We start from the raw sequence: 14,153 nt of genomic DNA on the forward strand, positions 1-14,153 counted from the left end.
GAGGATTCGGCCTGCACCAGACCCAAACGAGGGCCAGTCCGGCCTCTGCTGGCAGAAGCAGCGCTTCCAAGTATTTTCATATGGTGGCTTTGCAGAGCTGCGCGGTCCAGAAGAGGGTTTCAGGCTGCAAAGCGGGAAAGTCCTGAGGGCGCTCTGCGCTCCAAGCCAGACGCCCACAATCTCTTCTACGTCATGCAATATTCAAGTACGCGGCCTCCTTCCCGCGCTTTCGCGCCCACAGGCTGGGCCAATCACAGTGCCGCGCTTTTCATACTGACCAACAGGCGGTGGGCGGGCCGCCGGCGACCGTTACCCGGCAGGCGCCGCGGCTGCTCTGGTGACGCCACTGGCTCGGAGGCGGCTGCAGAGAGCCGGACGCTGGCCCTTGGAGGGGGCAGCGGCGGTAGCTATCTAGCGGCTCCGAGGTGCGACGGACAGAGACGCGGGGCGGCAGATCGGGCGGCGAGGCCGGCGAGGGCGAGGCCATGGGCTTGAGCGGTTGGGGATGGCGAACCCCGCGTGTGGCCGGTCCCGGCGGCGAGGCCCGTCCCTCTGAGGCACGCGGGGACTCCGAACGGCGGTGTAGGCGAGGCCAGCGAGGCGGGCTGGGGACTGGCGCGTTCCTCGGGCGGCACTGGAGTGCCGGCACCGCAAAAGTCGGTCTCGAACGAAGTCGCGGGGGGCTGGTCACTCAAACGCGGTTATGTCCCTGGGGAAAGCTAGAAATTCGCGTATATGCTTATTCTTGCCGCGGAGACTGGTGGAGCCTCTGCTGCGTGGCGGGGACTCTAGCGACAGGGGGACGCGAGGTGCATTCTGTACTCAGGCGTGTGTGCCCTTGACGCGTCGGACGCCCTGGAGGAGGCACCAGCTCCTGACCTAGTGTGAGGGGCCCGGACGGTTTCCCTAAGAAGCGCGTATTTAAGATGGGATCTGAAGTTGAGCGTGAATTAAAGGTGGGGTGGGGAGTGGGCAGGCGAGAGAACGAACAGGACCTGACTTTTTGTATTTTTAGTAGAGACTTTTTGTATTTTTAGGGGTTTGGTCTCGATCTCCTGACCTCGTGATCCACCCGCCTCGGCCTCCCAAAGTGCTGGGATTACAGGCGTGAGCCACCGCGCCCGGCCAGGGCCTGACTTTTTAAGGAAAAGGAAAGGAGGGTGTATCTGGAAGACGCAAAGTGCCCAGGTTAACACAGAGGACCATTGTTGGGTTTTACAGGGCTTATTCAGATTTTAATCTGTCTGAAAACAGTGACAGTCCGTTGCTGAGTTTTAAGCAGGAGCGTAACTGATTCGATAAGCATTTTAGAAAGATGATTCTGGCCAGATGTGAGATGATTGCCTGAATAGTTGTGAGAGTCAGGAGTTAAAATTGACAAGACCTCAGAGATAAGGGAGGTAGGTGTCAAGGGCTAGTCCTGTGATTTCTGGCTGAGTTCTGGCGATACCATTCCCTGGAGTTTGGTGCACTGGAGGAAATAGTTTGGTAAGTGAGAACTAAAAGAAAATAATAAAAATGGGCATGTACCTAGGAGTAGAGTTGCTGGATCATGTGGTTATCTTGTGTTTAACTTTCTGAGGAACTGCCATACTTCTCCAGAGTGGCTGCCCCGTGTTACATTCCCACCAGCAATGGATGAGGGTTCTGATTTCTCCATGACCTGCTCAACACTGTTACTGTTAACTGTTACTGTCATCCTAGTGGGTGTGAAGTGATATCTTTTGGTTTTGATTTGCATTTCCCCCATGACTCTTGATAAATTGAGCATATTTTCATGTGTTTATTGGCTATTTTTATATCCTCTTTGTCAAGTCATTTGCTCATTCTTAATATTGGGTGGTTTGCCTTTTTATTGTTCAGTTGTAAGAGTTTTTTCTATATTCTAGATAATAGACCTCTAGGGCATACATGATCTACAAGTACTTTTGTTATACTACAATTTTCTCTTTGGCAAACGTTTTTAACTTTGGGTGTCTTCATATTTAAGAATGAAGCTTGCAACACACTGCAGATTTGAGTGTAGAATCAGATGTGAATGAGAATCCAGCTTGAAATAGTGTTGCTTTTCTCACCAATTTTTTGAAAATGTGTTTTTAATTTAAAACTTTACTTAAGTAATGAATGTACTTTCTAAGAATAAATTAATAAATATTTGAAAATGTTGCTTTAATTTGTAATATGGTAAGTATTGATGGATATTACCCAAATAAAAAAAATACTCCTTGGGACTCTCAATTTTTTTTTTTTTTTTTTTTTTTTTTTGAGACAGAGTTTCACTCTTGTTACCCAGGCTGGAGTGCAATGACGTGATCTTGGCTCACTGCAACCTCTGCCTCCCAGATTCAAGTGATTCTCCTGGCTCAGCCTCCTGAGTAGCTGGGATTACAGGCACCCACTACTACACCCAGCTAATTTTTTGTATTTTTAGTAGAGACAGGGTTTCACCATGTTGGCCAGACTGGTCTCAAACTCCTGACCTCAAGTAATCCACCCACCTCAGCCTCCCAAAGTGTTGGGATTACAGGCGTGAGCCACCGTGCCCAGCCAGGGTTCTCAATACTTTTTAAGAATATGAAGAGCTGGCTGGGTGCAGTGGTTCATGCCTATAATCCCAACACTTTGGAAGACTGAGGTGGGTGGATCCCATGAGCGAGGAGACCATCCTGGGCAGCATGGTGAAGCCCTGTCTCTACAAAAAAGTTATCCAGGCATGGTGGTGCATGCCTATAGTTCAGCCACTCGGGAGGCTGAGGTGGGAGGATCACCTGAACCCCCCAGGGAGGTTGAGACTGCCATGAGCTGTGTTGCTGCCATAGCACTCCAGCCTCCAGCCTGGGCAACAGAGTGAGACCCTGATCTAGATATATATATATACAATATTTTGAACAATCAGATGTATCAAATATGTATGTGTTTGAATTATCTTGGCCCACTGCAACCTCCATCTCCTGGGTTCAAGTGATCCTCCCACTTCAGCTTCCCAAGTAGCTGGGAACACAGGCTTGCACCACCATGCCCAACTAATTTCTTATATTTTTGTTAGAGACAGGTTTCACCATGTTGCCTAGGCTGGTCTGGAACTCCTGAGCTCAAGCAATCTGCCTGCCTCGGCCTCCTATAGTGCTGGGATTACAAGTGTGAGCCACTGCACCTGGCCAGACTAGTTCATTTTCATACATAATAACTCTAGTTATCATCTAAGAAGAAGGAATGACTCTTATCTTGGAGCCATTCCTTATTTCTCCTTTTACATTGGGATGCTCTATGCCCTTTCCTGCTTCTTAGCCTGGCTAGCCCCTACTTGACCATCATTTACTTTTTTGATAAGTTTTTCCTTACCTTTATTAATGCAACCATGCTATACAATTATTGTCTATGTAACTGTCTTATTTAACCCCTAATTGTCTTATTTAACTTTGTGAATCCCAAAGTAGGTACAGGTTATATTTTTCTTGGTCAGAATTTTAGTTTTTAATTTCTTTTTATCCTTTTTTCTAGCAAGGATTTGAACATAAAATTAATTGCTTTTTAAAAACAACTAGCAGTTTGAAAAACTCCAAATACATTTTTGAGCATGTTACATTTTATCCTTTCAGTCAAAATCAATACTAAAGGAGTCCTACCCCCAATGGCTAGCTCTTACTCATCATTCAGATCTGAGGTTAAGTAACTCTCTGAAAAGCCTTCACTAATCCTTAGACTAGGTTAAGTCTTGAATATTTCCCATAGCACCTTGTGCTTCTCAAAATATCCAGACTGTAGGAATTTCTTAGGGCAGGGGTTCCCAACCCCCAGCCTGAGCTCTGCCTCCTGTCAGATCAGCAGCAGCATTAGATTCTCATAGGAACTCAAACCCTGTTGTGAACTGTGCATGTGAGGGATCTAGGTTGCGTGCTACCTATGAGAATCTAACTAATGCCTGATGATCTGAGGTGGAACAGTTTCAGCTCAAAGCCACTACCCTACCTCCAATCCTCCGGTCCGTGGAAAAATTATCTTACACAAAACTGGTGTCTGGTACCAAAAAGGTTGTAGACTGTTGTCCTCAAGTATTGTTTCTGAGCCCCAAATTAGGCTGTTGAATCTATATTTTTAATGAGCGCCCCAAGTGATTCTTACATCAGGTAAGTTTGGGAAAACGTACTCTAAATTTATAGAAGATTTACGTGCATCCATCCCCCTTTTGGAAATTGTATGCCCGTTGTGCTTCATAGAGCCAGTGACTGATCACCTCTTTGTCCTCAACACTTAACATGTAACTTAGAAAACACAGGCTCAGTAATTATTGAATAATGTATTAAAGAATGTTTCTCCAAATAAAGGTATTCATCTCTGAAACTGGAAGTGTAATTGCTTGGTAATAGGGTAGACATTATTTAACATCATTAGAAATTGCCCAGTTTCCAAATGGTTTTAACAATTTGTATTCCCTCAAGCAATGTTTAAGAATTCTAGTTTGTCCACATCCTCACCAATATCTGGTGTTAGCACTCTTTTTAAAAGCCATTTTGGCCAGGTGCAGTGGCTCATGCCTGTAATCCCAGCACTTTGGGAGACCAAGGCGGGTAGATCGCTTGAGCTCAGGAGTTCAGGACCCAAGTGGATCACTTGAGGTCAGGAGTTTAAGACCAACCTGGCCAACATGGTGAAACCCCATCTGCACTAAAAATACAAAAATTAGCTGTATGTGGTGGTGCGCGCCTGTAGTCCTAGCTACAAAGGAGGCTGAGGCAGGAGAATCACTTTGACCTGGGAGGTAGGGGTTGCAGTGAGCCAAGATCACACCACTGCACTCCAGCCTGGGCGACAGAGCGAGACACACACACACACACATACTCTCTCTCTGGGTGACAGAGAGACACACACACACACACACAAATTTTAAGCCATTCTAATGAATGTAAAGTGGTACCGTGGTTGTTTAAATTTGCATTTCCCTGATGACTAATGATGTTGAGCATGTTTTCATACCTATAAGCAATTTAAAAAATCTATTTGTACAAGTTATTTATGTAATCTGAATAAGCATCTTCTTTTGGATATATGGATTGTGAATACTTTATTCCAGTCTTTGGCTTGTGTTTCCATTTTTTAAGTAATGTCTTTTGATGAGAAGTTTCTTAATTTTGCAGAATCCCAATCAACAACTTTTATATTAACACCTTTTGTGTTCTAAGAAATCTTTGCCTATTCCAAAGTCTTGAATATATTCTGTTGTGTTTTGAGAAGCATTATAAATTTGGTTTTCACATTTAAAAATATGATTAATCTCCCTTTTATTGTTGTGTGTGATGTGGTGTGGGTCCAGGCATTTTTTCCCCTCCAGGTAAAAATCTAGATTGTAGAAATCTACTTGTGCCAGTACCATTTATTGAATATGCCTTAGACCTTTTTTTCTTTTTTCTTTTATTTGAGACAGAGTCTTGCTTTGTCACCGAGGCTGGGGTGCAGTGGAGCAATCTGGGCTGACTGCAACTTCTGGGGTTCTCCTGCCTCAGCCTCCCAAGTAGCTGGGACTGCAAGCGTGTGCCACCATGCCCAGCTAATTTTTGTATTTTTAGTAGAGACAGGGTTTCACCGTATTGGCTAGGCTGGTCTCAAACTCCTGACCTCAGGCGATGCACCCTCCTCAGCCTCCCAAAGTGCTGGGATTATAGGCATGCGCCACCATGCCTGACCAATACCACATTTTCTTTATCCAGTCTACCACTGATGGGCACTGCGTTGATTCTGTCTTTGCTATTGTGAATAGCACAGTGATGAATGTACAAGTGCATGTGTCTTTTTGGTAGAATGATTTATTTTCCTGTTAGTATATACCTAGTAATGGGATTGCTGGGTCAAATGGTAGCTCTGTTTTTTTTGGGTTTTTTTTTGGTTTTTTTTTTTGAGACGGAGTCTCGCTCTGCCGCCCGGGCTGGAGTGCAGTGGCCGGATCTCAGCTCACTGCAAGCTCCGCCTCCCGGGTTCCCGCCATTCTCCTGCCTCAGCCTCCCGAGTAGCTGGGACTACAGGCGCCCGCCACCTCGCCCGGCTAGTTTTTTGTAGTTTTTAGTAGAGACGGGGTTTCACTGTGTTAGCCAGGATGGTCTCGATCTCCTGACCTCGTGATCCGCCCGTCTCGGCCTCCCAAAGTGCTGGGATTACAGGCTTGAGCCACCGCGCCCGGCTGTAGCTCTGTTTTAAGTTGAGAAATCTCCAGACTGTTTTCCACAGTAGCTGGCCTAATTTACATTCCCACCAACAGTTCCCTTTTCTCCACAGCCTTGCCAGCATCTGTTGTTTTTTGACTTTTTCATAATAGCCATTCTGGCTGGTGTGAGATGGTATTACATTGTGGTTTTGATTTGCATTTCTCTGATTAGTGATGCTGAGCATTTTTAAATATTTGTTAGCTGCTCATATGTTTTCTCTTGAGATATGTCTGTTTATGTCCTTTGACCATTTTTTAATAAAGTTGTTTTTCACTTACTGATTTGTTTAAATTCCCTATAGATTCTGGATATTAGGCCAGAATCTATAGATAGCAGATGCATAATTTGCAAATATCTTCCCCCATTTTGCAGGTTGTCTGTTTACTCTGTTAATAGTTTCTTTTGCTATGCATAAGCTCTTTAGTTTAATTAGGTCCCACTTGTCTTTTTTTTTTTTCCCTGCAATTGCTTTTGGGGACTTACACATTCTTTGCCAAGGCAAACCCACAGCCAACATTATACTGAACGGACAGAAGCTCGAACTATTCCTCCTGAGAACTGGAACAAGACAAGGATGCCCACTTTCACCACTCTTCTTCATTGTAGTCCTTGCCAGAGAAATCGAGCAAGAGAAAGAAATAAAAGGCATCCAAATAGGAAGAGAGGAAGTCAAACTGTCTCTGTTTGCAGACTGTATGATTCTGTACCTAGAAAACCCCATAGTCTCTGCCTAAAAGCTCCTAGATCTGATAAACAACTTCAGCAAAGTTTCAGGATATATCAATGTACAAAAACCAGTAGCATTTATATACATCAACAATGACAAGGCTGAGAGTGGAATCAAGAACACAATCCACTTACAGTAGTCACAAAGAAAATGAAATGCCTAGGAATACAGCTTACCAGGGAGGTGAAGGATCTCTACAAGGAGTACTGTAAAGCACTGCTGAAAGAAATCAGACAACACAAATAAATGAAATCCATGCTCATGGATAAAAAGAATAAATATTGTAAAAATGGCCATACTCCCCAAATCAATCTACAGATTTAACACTATTCCTATGAAACTACCAATATTATTTTCACACAATTAGAAAAAAACTATTCTAAATTCGTATGGAACCAAGAAAGAGCCTGAAGAGCCAAAGCAATGAGAGAAGGACTCCCTTATTCAAATAAATGGTGCTGGAATAACTGTCTAGTCATATGCAGAAGATTGGAGATAGACATCTACCTTTCACCATATACCAAAATTAACTGAAAATGAATCAAAGATTTAAATGTAAGACCTCAAGGCCAGGTGCAGTGGCTCAAGCCTGTAACCCTAGCACTTTGGGAGGCCATGGCAGGAGGACTGCTTGGGCCCAGGAGTTTGAGACCAGCCTGGACAACATAGGGAGACCCTGCCTCTACAGAGAATTTTAAAATTAGCCAGGCATGGTATTGTGCACCTGTAGTCCCAGCTACTCAAGGGGGTGTGTGGGGGAGTGCTAAGGTGGGAGGATCACTTGAGCCTGGGAGGTCAAGGCTGCAATGAGCTCTGATGGCACCACTGCACTCCAGCCTGGGTGAGAGAGCAAGACCCTGTCTCAAAAAAATTAAAAACAACAACAACAAAAGTAAGACCATAAACTATAAAAATCTTAGAAGACAACCTAGGAAATACTCTTCTTGACATCAGCCTTATTTATTTCTTCTTGTATTCATTTTGGAAGGTGGTTTTCAAGGAAGTATGTCCATCTGAGTTGTAGAATTTGGCAGATAAAGTTGTTTATTATATCCTCTGTCATTTTAATGGCTGTAGATCCCATAGTAATGTTCCTTTATTACTCATGACATTGGTATTTTGTGTTGTCTCTTTTTCTTAGGTAAGTCTAACAAAGGCATAAGAAGGGTTATAAATTTTGTCAGTCTTTTTAAAGAAACAGTTTCTGGTTTTATTAACTTTTATCTATTCATCTATTTTGTTTACTTCTCCTCTTTTATTGTTTCTATCCTACTTTCTTTGGGCTTAATATTCCTGCTTTTTCTAGTTTCTTAACATAGAACCTGTGTGAGAAAACTGTTATATGACACAGTGTAGGACTGTGATTTCTGAGAGAAAGGAAACACCCAGCGTGAGTCCTATGATTATAGCCTGGCTTCCTGCCTGGAAGCACATTGCATACCATGGAAAAAGAACAAGGACTTCAAGCACAGGAGAAGTCTCCCTGAGTTGAGCTAGAGATTGGAGTTCAGAAAGGTTAAAGCAGTTAGAAATTGCAGGACAGTGTTCCTGAGAGAAGGGAGATATATAGAAGAAAAGCTCCAGAAATCTGCAGGGGGACTCCCTCCTTAAGACTTGTCAAACACTAATATGTGTATTTGTAGTTACAAACTGATGAAGCTATCACATGCTTTGACCTTAATGTATATTTCTTCTACCCAGAGCATTCTGCTCAGAAGTTGCCCACCTGGCAAGGAGTTTTGAAAATACTCCAGGTACAGGGAGTTTAGTAAGTCCCACTGTCACTGCCACAATATCTACTTTTTAAGATTTCTCAATTTTATAAGATTATCTTTTTCATAAATTCTCTAAAACTGCGTATTTTCATTTATAAGTAGATAAATGTATCATTTTAATAGTTTGTCTTTAAATCAAGAGATTTCACTTGTGTCATGTAAGAACTTCATTTAAATTTTTAATAATAAGGAGAATGACAGGCTAAGTAATGCAGCCCTCTTACTCACTGAAGGCAATTTAAACACCTAGGGGAAAAAAAATTGAGATGGAGTCTTGCTCTGTTGCTCAGGATGGAGTGCAGTGGTGCAATCTTGGCTCACTGCAACCTCTACCTCCCAGGTTCAAGTGATTCTCCTGCCTCAGCCTCCCTAGAAGCTGAGATTACAGGCACCTGCCACCGCACCTGGCTAATTTTTTATATTTTTAGTAGAGACATTTCACCATGTTGACCAAGCTGGTCTCAAACTCCTAACTTCAAGTGATCCGCCACCTTGGCCTCTCAAAGTGCTGGGATTACAGGCCTGAGCCACTGTGCCCAGTCCCGGAAAAATATTTTTTTAAATCTTCTCAAAAGCATCTGAGAACTCGTCAGATAAGAAGTTACCAGGTAGGCCGGGCGCGGTGGCTCAAGCCTGTAATCCCAGCACTTTGGGAGGCCGAGACGGGCGGATCACGAGGTCAGGAGATCGAGACCATCCTGGCTAACACAGTGAAACCCCGTCTCTACTAAAAAAATACAAAAAACTAGCCGGGCGCGGTGGCGGGCACCTGTAGTCCCAGCTACTCGGGAGGCTGAGGCAGGAGAATGGCGTGAACCCGGGAGGCGGAGCTTGCAGTGAGCTGAGATCCGGCCACTGCACTCCAGCCTGGGCGGCAGAGCGAGACTCCATCTCAAAAAAAAAAAAAAAAAAGTTACCAGGTCACAATTTGCGAAAGAATGGGAACCTTAAGAAGTAAGCCTAGCATTACAAACAACTTTTGCCCTGAAAATATTTGTGAATTTAAAAGAAATGATTTGAGAGGATAGGCTGTGCTTTTGACAGCCTTAGGGCAGTAAGAGGACAAAAGTCAGAGTCTTCAGGTGATCAGAGGTGAGACCCAAGGAATAGATTATTTGGCTTGGGATCCAATGTGCTTAGGATCCTAGAGGGCTGTGCCTTACAATTAAAGTAAACCAGCCCTTCCTCAGACTATACTTTTCTGTGCAGCCTAGAATATCTCAAATTTCAGTTAAAGAGATTCCAGATTATTAATTCCCTATGGCACCTAGAAGTAGCAAACAAGTTCTCTTTGAGGGACACTAACACCATTTTAGGGTTCAAATTATTTATATATACAACTTACCAAATATAGTTCTAGAACATAATTAAAACATCACCAGACATCCAAAATGACAAGACATAATGAGCCAGAAAACAATAATAGACAATACAAACAGATCCACAGAGATTCCAGTTACTGGAGTTACTAAATACAGACTGTAAAATGACTATTTACTGTCTTTCAGAAGAGAACAGCTAATGTTAAAAGTTTTACTACAAATCATGCATTAAAAATGGTATTACAGGGCCAAGTGCAGTGGCTCAGGCCTGTAATCCTAGCACTTTGGGAGGTTGAGGTGGGTAGATCACTGGAGTCGAGGAGTTCAAGACCAGCCAGAGATGGCAAAACCCCATCTCTACAAAAAACACAAAGATTAGCTGGGCATGGTGGCTTGCACCTAGCTACTAGGGAAACTGAGGTGAGAGGATCACTTGAGCCTGGGAGGTCAAGACTGCAGTGAGCCATGGTTGCCCCACTGCACTCCAGCCTGGGTGACAGAGCAAGGCCCTGTCCCCTCACCCTCTCCCCGCCAAAAAAGCATAACAGAAAAAAAAAAAACTAAGTAAAAATTCTAGAACTAAAAAATTTCAGGTCAATTAGGAACTCAATGGATGGGTTTCACATCAAAATTAGAACTATAGAAAGAATTTGTGAAATAGAAGGTTAAACTATCCAGACTGAAGCATGGAGAGACAAAAGGGTGGAAAAAATACAGAAGCAAGGCAAGAGATATGACAGATACAGTGAAAAGGTCTAAATAAGTTCAACTGGAGTCTTATAAAGGAAACTACTTCTAGAAATCCCCAGTATTTTATAAACATTTTCCATATTATAAATAAAAATCTACCTCTCTTGTTTTTATAAGCTGCATGATAGGTATTCCATTATATTAAAACGCTATACTTTTTGATGCAATCTCCTTGGCTGTTTTAAAATTTGTTACTAAAAAATAATTCTTCAGTGAACATAATTGTGCATATCATCAAACATATATGTCAGCTTTTTTCCATAGGAATAGTCCTAGAAAAAGCATTTCTAGGTCAAGGAATATGTACCCAACATTGCCAAATCATCTTTCAGAAGGTTGGAAGAATTTCAGTTCTCATTATATATGAATGTCCATTTCATGACCCTTAATAATACAGTGTATGATCAGTCTCTACCAATTTGATAATCAAGAATCCATCCATTTTAATTTGCATTTTTGACAGTAACTAGTTTATATCTTTTTAATATAATTGACTCAAGTCTTATGAATTGTCCAAACATAACTTTCATATACTTTTCTTTTGGTATATTACTAGTTTGCAGGAGTACTTTATGCATTAGGTCTATTACCTCTTTGTTTGAAATAATTTTCCTGAGTTTATCATTTTGTTTAATCTTTTTCTTGGTTCTAATTATTTTTTAAAATTTTTTCTTGAGCCCCCGACTATCTCCTTCCTTTGTTTCCTTTTACAGCAAGAAATTTGAATGAAATGTGTATACTTAATGTCTCTAGTTCTTTCTTTTACTTGTGAGTCTACTCAAGAAAGGCATCTTTCAATATTCCATATCTGCATCTACTGGTCTTTCTCCTACCACACATATTGCTCCTTCTCACTCTCCTTTGTTGGTTCCTCTTTATCTCTTCAACCTTTTTCAACTTTGGAATGCCTCAGCACCTAATTCTTGAGTCTCTACTCTGCCTATTTCTATATTCAAGCAGTAGGTAATTACATTCAAGTTCATAGATTTAAATCTCTATTCTGATGATTCCCGAATTTGTATCACTAACTAGGTCAGTGCTATTCAGCAGAAATGCAATACAAGCAATATATGTGATTTGAAATTTTCTAGTAGCCACACACAGTGGCTCATGCCTGTAATCCCAGCTACTCAGGAGGCTGGCTGGGGTGGGAGGATTACTTTAACCCAGGAGTTCAGGGCTGCAGTGAGCTGTGATTGTGCCACTGCACTCCAGCCTGGGTAAAAGAGCAAACCCCTTCACTTTAAACAAAACAAAAAAACCTTTTGACTGAAGAATAAATCAAAAATGGCAAACCTTCATGATAATATTCCAGCCCCTTTATTATTTTTTAAAAAGGCAGAAAGAGGTGAAGTTATTTTTAATGTTTTATTTAACCCAGTATATAAAAAATATTTCAACATGTAATCAAATAAAATGTTAATGAGATATTACATGTTTTTCATATGAAGTTTCTGAAATCTGGTGTGTGTTTTACACTACAAAACATCTCAATTCAGCTTAACCAGATTTCCTTTTTTTTTTTTTTTTGACACGGAGTCTTGCTCTGTCACCCAGGCTGGAGTGCAGTGGCCGGATCTCAGCTCACTGCAAGCTCCGCCTCCCAGGTTTACGCCATTCTCCTGCCTCAGCCTCCCGAGTAGCTGGGACTACAGGCGCCCGCCACCTCGCCCGGCTAGTTTTTTGTATTTTTAGTAGAGACAGGGTTTCACCGTGTTAGCCAGGATGGTCTCGATCTCCTGACCTCGTGATCCGCCCGTCTCGGCCTCCCAAAGTGCTGGGATTACAGGCTTGAGCCACCGCGCCCGGCCAACCAGATTTCAAGTGTTTAATAGCCACGTGTGGCTGCTGCTCAATGCAGCTGTAGGTAATTTTGCTGATCTCCAGACCTTTATATCTCCATTTGAATGTCAAATAGATACCTGTTTCTCTTACAATGTGCATTCATTTTAACAAAGACAAATCCTCTTGGTTTGAACCTCAGTAGATCCAGTATATAATCACTTTTTATCTCCTCTATTGCAGTCACTGTGGTCCCAGCTATCACATCCTGACTGGCTAGGTATCTGCATGGTTCTTTTCTTCTCTTTCAGTTTATTTTCCAAGTCTCACCTTATCAGAGAAGTATTCCTTCATTACTGGCCAGCTCCAGATCCATTATGCCTATGCACAGTAAATCAATCACTGTAACATGAATTTTGCAAAAGAGAAAAATTTTTTTGCAAGGGCATTGAGCAAGGAGGAGGGAGGGAGAAGAGCTCTCGAGTCTGCCTCCCTGAAGAAGATAAGGCTTAGGGATATTTATGGGTTAGGGAAGTAGAGTGGTCTAAGGCATGAGGAAAGGTAATTGGCATGGAGTAAAAAGGAAGTAACAGGTTTATTCTGCACAAACCTAGCCAGAGTTCATGGCATTTCATAGGATGCTTAGGAGGATCTGAGGGTGGCATTTTTGACCCTCCAGCATCAAAAGGCCACCTCTCAGGTATTTGTACTGGCCCAGTTGAAGGATCCGTTGTCTCGACCAGTTTGAATTGGACAGGAGCTGGCCCAAGTTTCTGAAAAACCGAGCAACCGTTACTGTGGTGACCTTTGAACATTATCTATAAAGTAGCCAGGGAAGGTTAAGTTTGAATGTCACAGCCTTCAGCTACTGCAGCCTTCAGCTTCATAAGAAAAGAAAAAAAATGACAAGACGAAAGCTACCAAAGGCAAACAGGGCAGGCAGACCTGATCAAATTAACCCCTCAGTTTCACCTGGACTACCTTATTTAACATATAAACCTCTCCTCCTCACATACAAATACATATCCACAAAAATCAGTATTCCTTTATCTGTTCGATGCTTTATTTCTGGTGTTAATTTTTGAGGAATTACTGTTTCTTTTTTTTTTTTTCCTTAATACTGGGTTTCCAGTTGCCCAGACAGGAGTGCAGTGGCATGATCATAGCTCACGCTGGACCTCAACCTGCCAGGCTCAAGCAATCCTCTCACCCCAACCTCCTAAGTAGCTGGGACTACAGGGGCACGCCACCATGCCTGGCTAATTTTTGCATTTTTTGTAGAGTCAGGGTTTTGCCATGTTACCCAGGCTGGTCTCAAACTTCCTGGCCTCAAGTAATCTCCCCACCTTAGCCTCCAAAAGTGCTGGTGTTACAGGCATGAGCCACCGTGCCCAGCCACCATTTCTCTTTGCTCTGTGGTTTGATAGGAATTGATATAAGGTGTATCTTTGGCCTTTTCATTTTTTTTCATGTTGATACTCTGTTCACCTGCTTCTGAGTCTTTTTTAAAATAAAAATTTCCTAGAAAATTGCCTATTTTTGTTAAATTTTAAAATTATCCTTCAGTGGCGTACATGGCATTCTCAATTTTTAAAAGTAC

General features: G+C 42.5%; 1 protein-coding gene across 5 annotated transcripts in view; it reads left to right on the top strand.

Moving 5' to 3' along the window:
* The first annotated feature begins 324 nt into the window (after positions 1-324).
* Positions 325-14,153, top strand: part of LOC105473831 (RNA binding motif protein 44) — a 45,461-nt gene continuing 31,632 nt past the window's right edge. For 3 of the 5 annotated variants that reach the window (XM_071073656.1, XM_071073658.1, XM_071073659.1), the window contains exon 1: positions 325-425. The gene's annotated coding sequence lies outside the window, so the exon portion shown is untranslated. Of the gene's footprint in view, positions 453-14,153 lie in introns of all 5 variants that reach the window. The other 2 variants (XM_071073657.1, XM_011727909.3) reach the window with 2 other exon arrangements.

Source organism: Macaca nemestrina, chromosome 11 (assembly GCF_043159975.1).
Source record: "Macaca nemestrina isolate mMacNem1 chromosome 11, mMacNem.hap1, whole genome shotgun sequence".
In the NCBI taxonomy this organism is placed as follows: domain Eukaryota; kingdom Metazoa; phylum Chordata; class Mammalia; order Primates; family Cercopithecidae; genus Macaca; species Macaca nemestrina.